The sequence below is a fragment of the Rattus norvegicus genome, chromosome 8, assembly GCF_021556685.1.
Source record: "Rattus norvegicus strain SHRSP/BbbUtx chromosome 8, alternate assembly SHRSP_T2T, whole genome shotgun sequence".
NCBI classification, from domain to species: domain Eukaryota; kingdom Metazoa; phylum Chordata; class Mammalia; order Rodentia; family Muridae; genus Rattus; species Rattus norvegicus.
This window is the reverse complement of record NC_141541.1, coordinates 127,918,574-127,927,074: the sequence shown is the minus strand read 5'-3', so window position 1 is coordinate 127,927,074 and position 8,501 is coordinate 127,918,574. Positions and strand designations below refer to the sequence as shown.

Genomic DNA, 8,501 nt, shown 5'->3' with positions numbered 1-8,501 from the left:
GCGAAGCTTCCCTCAAGTTCACCTACGTGGACCTCGACCAATTGCTGGCCATGTCCTGTGAGCAGCTGATGCAGTTGAACAGCGCCCTCCAGAGGCGGCGCCTGAACCGTGGTCTGCAGTGGAAGCAGCACTCAATGCTCAAATTAAGGCCAAGGACGTGCCACCCATGGAGAAGCCCGAGGTGGTGAAGACCCACGTGAGGGACGTGATCATTCTGCCTGAGATGGTGTGCAGCATGGTGGATGTGTACAACGGCAAGACCTTCAACCACGTGGAGATCAAACCAGAGATGATCTGCCACTACTTGGGCGAGTTCTCCATCACCCACAAGCTCGTGAAGCACCGCCGGCCGGGTATTGGCGCCACACTCTCCTACGGATTCATCCCTCAAGTAGCGGAGGCCAATAAAAACTGGTTATTTTAAAAAACAAATAAACAAACAAACAAACAAACAACAAGTCCCATGAACACTAAATAGTGTATTTAAATGTTACTAACAGCGATAATGTTACAGGTAAAGTTTTGAAAGAATGTCTCTTGGCATTCCTGAACACACTGAGCTACAGTCTAACGCACTGGCTTCAGGCCAGGAAGAAAAGAAAGAGAATCAACCCTCCGCCCATGTCTTTTTGTAGCCCAGACTGGCCTTGGGCTTCTCCTGCCTCAGCCTCCTGGCATTATAACCTCGCAGTATCCTGCGGGATTCTCTACAGAGCAGTGTTTGCCTAGGAGGGGAACCAGTACAGACTACCACCACAGGAGAAAACAACCCTCATGTCGATAAACGTGGGAGTGCATGAACTAGCTCAGAAAATGTCACCTGCTTGATCTAATACTGCTGTTTGTCTCCTGGGAGAGCAGCTTGTGGGTGCACGAGGGACTAGGAGAAACGATTTTTGCTGATATTCTTTCAGATTTAAAAACTCTCTCTCTCTCTCTCTCTCTCTCTCTCTCTCTCTCTCTCTCTCTCTCTCTCTCCGTTTTTGTTTCAAGAGTCTCATGGTGTAGCCCTGAATGGCCTAGAACTAGTTATGTAGACCAGGGTGGTCTTGAACTTGCAGAGATCTGCTTACCTTTCCCTCTGAGATTAAAGGTGTGGTAAAGGTGTGCACTACCACACCTTTTAAAAAGATTTATTTTTATCTGTGCGTGTTTGTGTGTGTGCATGCGCACACTTGTATATCTGCCACATGTGCAGGCACCAGCAAGTCAGAAAAGGACATCAGATCCCCTAGAGCTGGAGTCACAGATGGTTGTGAGCACCCCAACATGGGTGCTGGGAATTGAACCTGGGTTTTCTGCAAGAGCAGTACACACATTTAACCACTGAGCCATTTCTCTAGCACTGTAAAAGGTTTCGGTCATGGAATACTATCCACTAAAATTTCAGCTAACAGTTCAAAATGATAAGGCTATGCTTCTCCGTGATCCACACCAGGCCTCACTCCTTTTCCTTGAGACTTTGTAGACCAGGCTTAATTTTAACCTTTATAGACCAAGCTTTAATTACTGTGCCTAAGAGATCCACAAAACATAAATGCCTATAGCCCATGAACCCCTCGCCCAAGGACAGATATTTTTCTAGAGGATTTTGTTTATGTAAGTTAACAAGCCACGTGTTTTAGACTCAACTGCACGGGGGGGGGTACTTGATCACCCATAGGTGGGAGGTGTGGCAAGATACACGCTTGCCCCTGATTGCACCTGGTGGAAATACAAACTTTATGCCTTTGCCTTTTAAAGCCTCTGGAAAACATGCCTTGTCACCTCAGAATGGCCCTGATCACCCTCCATCATCCTGGCCAGCATTTAACTAAAGCCTGCTTCAGATTTGGCTCAAAATTGTGGTAGTGGTTTTCTTCTCATCCAGTGGAGTGAGCAGCTGCTTTTGAAGTCAGGGATGGCCTGCTTCTGCCTCTGGGCTCCTGGGACTAGAGGCGTGAACCACCACATCTGGCCCCTCTTTTTGTTGGCTCTAGAAGTCATTTATCATGAGGACTAGGGAAGTTCCCCTAATCTCTCTTTTGCTAGGAGAGGAGCAGTACTGTTAGCTTCACGAAGGAAAGGGTGCTGAGTTCAGCCCATGTTTCCCCAGCATCTAGGGAGATAAGAATGTATTTCTCTTTTCTTTAATGTCTTAATGCGCTGAATTAAGTAACGGATATCTTTGTACTTCATCTTTCTGTTTGTGGAATAAACCCATAATGTATTACTATTCTTTTAATCCACCACTAGATTAAATTTATCGGGGTCTAGGGGTCATCCACATTCCTAAGTAGAGTCCATCAATCACTCTCCCCAGTCTCATTGATCACGTTGGGTATCTGTCATGCAGGCTCATAAAGGAGCAGGAGGGTGCCCACTGATTCTAGTCCACAGGACAACATAATAGTCTCCGGGTCTATCTGATCATTTAGCTCCAAGTGCCTCCACAAACCTTAGAGTGTCCTTCTGACTCCGGTTGTGTCTTGTTTCCATGTTGCCCTCACAAGTGATGTGGTTCCTCAAGATTTTCAAAGTAATTGTTGTAGATTCACATGCCTGATAAATAAAATATATAGGTATTGTCTTCTGTACAAGTTTTTGCCTGCGTGTGTGCATGGGGTACCTGGGAAAACCAAAACAGGGCGTCAGACCCAGAGCTGGAGTTACAGACAGTCGTGAACTGCTGTGTGGGTGCTGGGATTGAACATTGATTTCCTTATCCTGTGGAAGAGCAGCCAGAGCTAACAGCTGAGCCATCCTTCCAGGGAATGTGCTTCTCCTGACAAACAACTTTTATGTTTTATTAATGCTTTAATATTTGGAGAATTGGGGGCTGGAGAGATGGCTCAGTGGTTAAGAGCACTGATTGCTCTTCCAGAGGTTCTGAATTCAATTCCCAGCAACCACATGGTGGCTCACAACCATCTGTAATGGGATCTGATGCCCTCTTCTGGTGTGTCTGAGGACAGCTACATTGTACGATGTACTCATATACATAAAATAAACCTTTAAAAATATTGGAGAATTGGTACGGTAACTCTCAGATTGGATAATTTGGTAATAAGACTCTTTTTACAAAGATGTGAGCAAAGGTACAGAAAAATCCAAAAGGCTGATGAGAGGAGGTTACACTATAGCACCAGTAAATTAGCTTAAAAGAGGAAGAGGACAGGTTTATTCTGGCTTACATTTTAGAGGGTTCAGTCCATGGTCAGTTAGCTCTGACAAGGTGGGAAATTCAGAGAAGGAGAGAGAGAGAGAGAGAGAGAGAGAGAGAGAGAGAGAGAGAGAGAGAGAGAGAAAGAGAGAAAGAGACAGAGAGGACCCATGTTATTTCCCTTGAGGCCACACCAAGTGCTGTAATAACTTCCATTAGGCTCCACCTCTTAAAGGTCCTGCCACGTCCCAGTAGTGCCAAGCTGGGAACCGAGGCTTTAACTCAGGAGCCTCTGCGGACATTCCTAGGGTGGACTTTGTCAGCACCGTCACTACTAACAGGCAGGAATGAGTGAGGAAGCACAGTGGCCAGAATCGGTAAGCAAGGTCAGCAAAGATGTCTTCACAGCTCCGGTCTGACGAGGAGATGCCTGCAGAAGAGGGATGTCCACAGACAGGGAGGGAGCCATACTGCAGCCTGGCTCTCCTCTCTCCTTGCTGGTGCTTTCCTTCGGCCAAACCCAACTGCAGGCATTGGACAGGATCCCAAGAGCTCAGTGTCCTGAAATTTAGACTACAGTAGCAAAGTGGGAGCCGAGTAGAGGCTGGATCCTCAAAGCCTCATCAAAGGAGTCAAGGGAGCTGCAGTTCCCCACAGCAAAGCCATCTTAAAATAGAGAGAGCACCATCAGATTAGGACCAGCGCCGTTCAAGAACTGCTCAACTGCGTGAGCGTCTGGAGAGATGACTGACAGAGCAAGCCGGGATGTCTCAGCCCTGTGTTACTCGGTTCCGTGCCTCAGTCCCCCTGATTAACAGCTGTAATTGTCCTAATTTCATCAGATGTGCTCCCGTTTTAGGAAGAAATGATTTCCTGGTAGATGTGGCTCTCTCCAGCGGCCAGACACAGTGCCCAAGGCTTATCCCCTGTCTATTTCTAACCATCTCTACGTCCTGCTGATAACATGGCTCGAATTTATTGCTATTATTTGGCCAGAAAAGATCACCAAGGTTCTAGGGAAGACTTAACAGGTTGTTCAGTGGACCTGTACAACCATGAGGACCTGAGTTCAAATCCATACAGTCCACCTAAAAGTCTTGCTTGGACACATGCATTATGGCAAGTAGAGACAGGAAGACCCCTGCGGCCTTCTCTAACCTTTGAATTTTGAGTGCACCTGCTTGCATGCACACTCGAGCTCGAAATTGGGTGCACACTTGTGCACCCGCATACACACACACACACACACACACACACATACACATACATACACACACACATGCACGCACGCACATGTATGCACACACATGCACCCTGAAGCCAAGGATTTTGGCATATCCACGGAATGCAATAGTACTTTGATATCCAATTGTAATCACTGTCTCTCATGGAATCTGGTCAAGATCTGGTGAGATGGCTGTTTGTTTGCTAGAGCGTAGGGGTCCGTAGCTGGATGATTTCCAAGTTGTCATCGTTGGGAGGATTAATGAGTTATACACCAACAGATACTGTCGTTAAGCAAGGCCTGAAGTGGGTCTGTTGTTCAGAGCATCTGTGGGCCTGGGTTTTCTCACACGGTCATTTGGCTCTGAGGATGACAAGAAAGAGTTCGCTGTGCTCACGAAGACATAAGAGTTACGAGCATCGCCTGTGCCTCCATCTCTTGACTGTGATAGCGGCAAAAAGACTGGTAGGGGAGGGGGCGGCGAGGATGCTGTGTTTTCTTGAGCAGGGTCTCATGTGTCTGAGGCTTGTCTTGAACTACGTAGCAAAGAATGACCTACAACTCTGATACTCCTGCTTCTACCCCAGAGGGCTGGACTTACAGGTCTGCCCCACCAGGCCGGGCTTATGCAATGTCGGGGAGCCAAGCCAGACTTTGTAGATGCTAGGCAGGCACTCTGTCAACTGAGCTACACCACAAGGAAAGATGGACAGGTATCTTTGTCACAGAGAGAAACATGCTGCTGGCAGGTACACGTAGGTGCAGACATCTGGAAAATATGACAAAATTGTATGAATAGGTCGTAAGAGGCTATCCAAGGCCTGGGTTAATATCCACAATAAGTTATGAAATAAAGAATAAGTAAAAGGATTTATGAGCCTGGCATGGCAGCCGTGTCTTTAATCTGAGCTCTCAGGTGCTGCTCTGCCCTGAGGCCAGCATTATCTACATAGCAAGTTCTAGAACAGCAAGAGCTCTATGAGATCTTCCTCATGAATAAACAACAGGAAAGAAAAAAAAAAAAGAACCCAGAAACCAAAACAAACTCCCTCCAGAAAATACACACAAACCCCAGTATATGCAGAACACAGAACGATCCCAGGTTGAAGGCTTCTCTCTAGCAGGGAGGTCATAGGCAACTTGTGTTTTATTCCAAAACAAAAGAAAATAAAAATGCTGAGTAAACGTTCTCTCTCCTCAGCTTACCCAGTCGTTTGCAGAAGCAGGGCTTTTCTCTGAAGCCCAAGACAGCCTCAAGTTCATGACCCTTCCGTTTCAGGGTCCTAAGTGCTGGGTCACAGGCATGCAACATTTTTTTTTAATTTTTATTTATTTTTTTTTTTGCAAAAAGAGAGCCCCTTTGGCATTCAGAGCATGTTTACCTGAGAGTGTCAAATGCCTCCCGCCCACCGGTGCTGTGAGCAGGAGTCTATTCTCTCCTTCAGTTGAGGTGCTGTGGGGATGGGGACTGTGAATGGACTCTGGCCAACAGTGGGTTTTGAATCTGGCTTCACAGTGTTTTAGATTGATGTCAAAAACTAGGGGAAGCCGGTTTTAGAGTGGCAGGACTTGAACCTCTCTATATCAGAAGATCTAGAAACATTGGCCTTATCTTGCATTTAAGCAGCCTCCCAGCACACTGGCGGCTGTTCTCAGAGGGACGCAGCCTCCTCAGGACCCCGAGGCCCCACTCGGTTCTGGCCTGCATGTATTCCACACCTACACTGGAGCTTAGTTATCTAGCCACCGGTTGGCCTTGAGCCCCAGCTATTTGAGTTTGACATCTTGTGTTTAATAAGGTGAGCTTGTGGGTGTCATTACCACCAAGGTTTGGATTATGTCTCCATGTGGGTTCTGTGGGTTCCTCCTAAAGTACACAACCAGTCTAGGATTTGAGTGCATGTAGTCATGGGAAAAGCCATTCCCCAAATCCTTCTATAGGAAGGTCAGCATGAGTCAGAGGTACACAATGACTGAGGTACTAAGAAGGAAGCGGTGAGCACTGCGTAAGAGACAGAGAAATGAAGTGTTGAGGACACGAGGCTGTTTGTCCACCAGCTGCCTGGGGTATCATCTTCCTCCAACCATGTTCCTATAGGCAGAGGAAGGCCCTTCAAGAAGCAGGAAGCTGAGAATGTGAATGCCAGGCAGTATCCAGGTACACGGCAGCATCCAGATGCATGGCCCCGTCCAGGTGCATAGCAGCATCCAGGTGCATGGCCACATCCAGGTGCATGGCAGCATCCAGGTGCATAGCATCCAGGTGCATGGCATCCAGGTGCATGGCAGCATTCAGGTGCATGGCCACATCCAGGTGCATGGCAGCATCCAGGTACATGGCCACATCCAGGTGCATGGCAGCATCCAGGTGCATGGCATCCAGGTGCATGGCAGCATCCAGGTGCATAGCATCCAGGTGCATGGCAGCAAATCCAGGTGCATGGCCGCATCCAAATGCACAGTGGAAGGGCTCTGGCAGTGTCTGCAGAAAGCTGGTTTTGTCTTGTCTCCCCCATGGCACCTGGCACCAAGGTGACACTTTGTCCATGTGAAGGGTTAGAAGCAGTCTACTTTCCCATCCCCATCCTGATGACTTCCCATGGGAAATGAGGTGCATTAAATGAGTCATTGCATAATCCCATCTTGTTCAAATCCCTCAGTGTTGGGGTGAATCACTGGCAACACACATCCTGTGTCTGTGGGCAGGCTGTGGCTTCTCCCAGGTGAGCTTTGGCACTTTTACAACCACCCTCCTCATAGTTGGAGATGCTCCTGGGTGTTTTCTGCAAGACTTTGGTGGGGTCCAGGTTGCCGTGGTAGTGACTTCGGCAGCATTTGGCTACAGGGACAGCATGAATGAAGTAAAATTTAATTAAAGATGAAGCTTCAGGAGATGAAGCTTGTCTCCTCCTGGGTTCTCAGTATAAGCGAGAGTCTGGGAGGGGCAGCCCAAGGGCACCATGCTGAAATCAGACCTTCTTCGTGTGTGTGTGTGTGTGTGTGTGTGTGTGTGTGTGTGTGTGTGATGGACTGGTTTTCCTTTGGGCCTTTGGGTGGATGCTTTTGCTGTTGTTTGTTTTTTGAGACAGGATCTCATTGTGTAGTCCTGGCTGTCCTGGACTCTTTATGTAGATGTAGACCAGGCTGGCCTCAAACTCACAGAGAGGCAGAGGCCTCTCAAGTGCTGGGGTTATTTTCCATTTTAAGACGAGGTTTGGTGAAGCACAGGCTACTCTCCAACTTGCTATGTGGTAGAAGGTGGGCTTGAGCTTCTGATCCTCCTGTTTACACGTCCCTCCAGCTGAGTGCTCGTATTACAAGTCTCTGTGCCCAGTTTCTGTGGTGCAGGGGATTGGGCCTCATGTGCGCTAGGAAAACACTGTGCCAACTGAGTTACATCCTCAGCTTCCTTGGGCAGCTTTGTGCAGCACCGTCCCTTCTCTCCTGAAAAGGGAGACTCGATGCTGAGGTACCAAGACAGGCACCGTAGACAGCCTAAGACTGTATAGAATGGTTTCTCTGGTTTCTTATTAAATTGAATACTGTGCTATCCTGGACCTCTCAACCAGCAACAATGGACAGATCTAGTGGGAAAGACGACAGCTTGGATTTCCAGAGGTGGCTTCCCTGCTACGGATGCAGACGTGAGGGGGGAAGGCCCAATTCCTTCAATATCTGATGTCAGATGGGACACCGTTCTCAAAATTTGGACCTCCATGGCCAGTCTATCTAGAGCAGAATCAGGCTGATGAAATTGGAAGTCTGAGTGTGGATATGGGTGGAAGCTAAAGGCCTCTCTCTTGACAGAGGCTGTTCTCATCTTCTGTATGTTCTTCCTGTGAGACTTCAACAAGGATCCTATGGCCTAGCATGTTAGTCAGTGCACAGCTTATTTCCAGCACCCTGGAGGCAGAGCCAGGTGGATCTCTATGAAATTAAGGTCAATCTAGTATTCAGAGTGAGTTCCAGGCCAGCCAGAGCTACACAGTGAAACCCTGTCCTCAAAAGTAAAATAAGTTCTTTGGAAGGCTATTCATTCAGGAGGATTGATGCTTTTCTTATTTCTGAGTCCAAATACCTAGCAAGAAGTAACTCAAGGGACAGTGGGTTTACATACAGTTCCATGTATGGCCC

At 47.7% G+C, this 8,501-nt stretch overlaps 1 pseudogene; it reads left to right on the top strand.

Annotated features, from left to right (window-relative positions):
* On the top strand, nt 1-498 carry LOC148004386 (small ribosomal subunit protein uS19 pseudogene; annotated as a pseudogene).
* Nucleotides 499-8,501: the final 8,003 nt, after the last annotated feature.